Source organism: Python bivittatus, unplaced genomic scaffold (genome assembly GCF_059951505.1).
Source record: "Python bivittatus isolate LINGU-HERP-01145 unplaced genomic scaffold, Pbiv_v1 ctg000090_np1212, whole genome shotgun sequence".
Lineage (NCBI taxonomy): Eukaryota > Metazoa > Chordata > Lepidosauria > Squamata > Pythonidae > Python > Python bivittatus.
Genome location: NW_028277046.1, coordinates 5,555,001 through 5,558,569, shown reverse-complemented (window position 1 = coordinate 5,558,569; position 3,569 = coordinate 5,555,001).

Here is a 3,569-nt window from a genome sequence, read left to right as displayed (position 1 = left end):
GTTTGAGTACCCCAGCCGTTCTTAAATGGGGAGTGAAGACCCCCAAGGGTGTAATTGGGGCATATGCTGGGGGTAATGGAGCAATTTATAATTGCTTGTTTGTGAATGAAGGATCCAGTTTGGGGCTGCTGCTAAGATGCTTGTGCAAAACCACAGGATCTGTTTTCTTGCGAAAGGGGGCAATGGGGTCGAAGGGTTGAAGAAACAGCATCCCTGCGAGGTGGACCTGGCATAAAAGAGGCATGGTTTTTGCAGAATTGTTTCCTGTCGCTTTTGCGTTTACCCTCAGGCGGAGAGCAACACTGTTTGGGGTGACAGGCACCCCCCACTTTCCCACGCGTGCCAGCCCTTGAACCCCTTCCGGGGCAGATTGGAAGGGCACAGCCCGTAAGTCTGGAAAAGCGGCCATGCCAGGCCCTCTCCTCCCACAACCAGCACAAAATGCCAACTTTGTGGGCGGGAGGCCAGATCCCCCAGGACAGATGTTCCTCTTCCCAGAAGGAAGAGCCGAGCGAGCTCAGAGTCACGGGGCTGGCCGAGGACACCCAGGAGGCGGCAGGGGTTTCTCAAACAAGGGGGGGCCTGGCGAGGGTGGCATAAAGAGCCCACGACATCTCCCTTCCGTCATGCCCCAGCGGCAGACGGCAGAGATGAAAGCAGAAACAGGGTCCAACGGGGGTAAAAACCCAGCGTTTCTGCTCACTCGGAGTTGCATTCTTTCTTAAAAAATAAGGGTTAACCAGCTTTAAAGTGCATCAAAAACAACCCCCCCCCCAAAATATAATAAAACCACCCAAAACATCTTCCTTGCCAGTTACAGACCTCCCGCCTGATCCATCTTAGTGGGATAACTAAATGGGGAAGCCTCATCCTGACTTACGGCGGGAGTGGCCGGATGTGAGGACCCCGCTGGGGTCTCTGCCCCAAAGCGGGTGCAATCCAAAGTCCAACAGCGTGGGCCCGAAGGATGAAAGGCAAGGAAAAATCAGAGATGGGGGGCGTTGTGTGGGTGGGTGGGTGGGTGGAGAGAAAGACTTTCCTTGGTCAGGTTTGGGCAATCTGAGCTTTAAAAAAAAATTCAGGCTTGACTCCTGGGCCTATACAGTTAGTTTTCCTGGCAGCAGCGTGGAAGGACTGAGTTGCTGTCCTTTTACACGATTTTCCTTCTTAAATCTCAGTCAATTAATATTACGATTAGCAGCACTCAGACTCCTGCAAGCCTCCTCCCGCTCTGAAGGCAAAGAGGTCCGATGTTAGATGAGAAATGTGCAAACGGGAGAGTGTAAACCCGTTGGAAAAGATCTGTCTCTCCTCTGTGTGTGTGTGTGTGTGTGTGTAAGAGAGAAAGAGTCACTCGTATTTCAAGAACTCAGGGGAAAAAAATGGAACCCCAAAATATTTTCCCAGGCTAGGGATGGTCCCACAGCTGGTCTCCATCCCACTCAGGGAAAACATAAGCGGGGGGCACGAGAGGTTAGCAAAGGATTCGGCCGGCCTGGGTGAGAAAAATGAAACTTTCCCCTTTGCAGCTGCTGTTTCTGCTGGCACGTCAGGGAAGGAGAAGAAAATGTGGGGCCCGTGCCCAACTTCCCTGCCTCCCCCCGCCCACCTCTTCCAGCTCCAAGGGCGAGCCAGATTTCAGGCTGCCAATTTGGAGCAACAGAAGAGGAGGAAAAGTTACCCTGCTCATTGCTATCCGCCCCGGAATATGATTGAGGAGGGGGCTTTTCTTGCAGTGGGGAGGAAGGTCCCTCCAAACTAGGAGTGGGGGGGCTCTCCCCGGGGCAGAAGTCAAAACCAAGCGGTGCCCCATCTTCAGGGTCTCTCCCTGGCCTCCCTGGAGTGCCAACTACAATGCCCAGCAGCCCCAGCCACGGGGGAGGGGTAGAACCGCGCCCCAACGCTCCTCACTCTCGGAGAAAATGCGTCAGTGGTCCTTGCCTCCCTCGCTTCAGCCCTGAGTTGCTCGGAAAGACAAGATGCGTTTTAAAAAGGGGGCCAGAATTGGCAGGCCTTGGAGAGCGGATTGGTGAGAAATTCTAGACTGCTAAGCCATGGTGCAATTCAACTTGGTTTGACTGAGCCACAAATGCATGTCTAAGGAAGGTCATCAGGGGTTGTGGGTGGTTGGGGGAATCCTACCTGCCCTTTCCACACCTTTCCACTCCCCGTGCAACATTTCGGAGCGCCTCAAAAGCGTCTCCGCCTATCCTCTGGGACCTCCTTCCGGGATAAACCTGGTTTAGCCAAGCTAGGGGAGGTTCCCTCCTGGTTTGCGAGACCAGCTGTCCTAGCTTACTCTGCCTTCCCGTAAAACTGACTCACTTCCCTGGAAAAGCGAGAAGCCTCCTTGTACAGCTGCCCTTTGCAAGGGGAATAGACGAACCCATTCAGCAGGGTGGGAAAAATGAAACGCCCTGGACTGAATTCAATTATTCAGCGCACGAGAGGTCGGCCGAAAAGAAGGGGATGCATTCCCCAAAGCCGGTTTTCTCCCCCCCACACAATCTTTCCTTAACTCCACAGTCTGGAGCAGAGCCTCCAGCTATTAGTGCAGTTGATCTCTAAATACCAGAGCATCCACGTTTTCCTGCTCTACGGGCGAAGCATCCATTCGGTTGTTAACTCGGACGATTTTGCACGTAAAGTGGGAAGAGCCGCCTGCAAGTTCTGGAGACGTTTGACTTTCAAATAAACTTCCCCGGGCAGGTCAAAGCGACTCCGTTCAGAGGATACCAGAGTCAGCTACTTTCAATCTAAATTGGTCTAACCGATTGCACAGCTTGGCCTCCTTCTCATTTCCCTGCTGTACGTTCAATTTATTTCTGCAGCGCCGTTATTATTCATTTCTAATCCGAGCCTCGCTCGCGAAAGAGGAAGACCTTCTCCCCCGATAGCTGCCACGAGTGAGCCAGGTTACGAAGCCCATCTTGCGAAAGACGCCCGATCTCAGGAGCCAGCGCATGGAGAACGGCTCCGAAGCCCCCCACCCCAAAAAAAGAAGGCTGCTGGGCGCAGTTAAGACAAAAGCTGGGCATCGTTTGTTGGAAGGAATGAAAGAGAAATGGGATATTCTGCACACCCCTTTGCGTGTGGCAACAGAAAGACTGAAAAAAAGCTTGGAAGGTGGTCTCTTGTATCCACGTCCAGATACCTCCAAGAAGCCCACAGACTTTGGCGATGTTTGTTTCCCAGCAGTAAGGTATACTGCCTCTGCACCTAGAAGCTCCATCTAACATTCATGGCTCACTGCTGCCTTTGGGGAGCAATCTGGAAGCTGGAGAGCCACACAAAGCATCTGAGTCACGAACCCAAGTCTTTTGCTTCCCGCTCAGATGCCATCAGGAGCTTCTGATCCCGCCGGGCAGATGATGATGATATTATCACCATCATCATCATCCCTTCTGGAATCTCTCCAGAACTTTCACTCACAAGGGGGACGGGGAGCCCTGCTTTAAATGGCTGGGCTGGTTTGCAAACCCAGTTCAACGCCCCCCTTCACCTGCCCGACCAGGAGGAGGAGGAGGAGAAGATGGTGCAAACGGAAGGGAATGCATGAACTTCTGCAA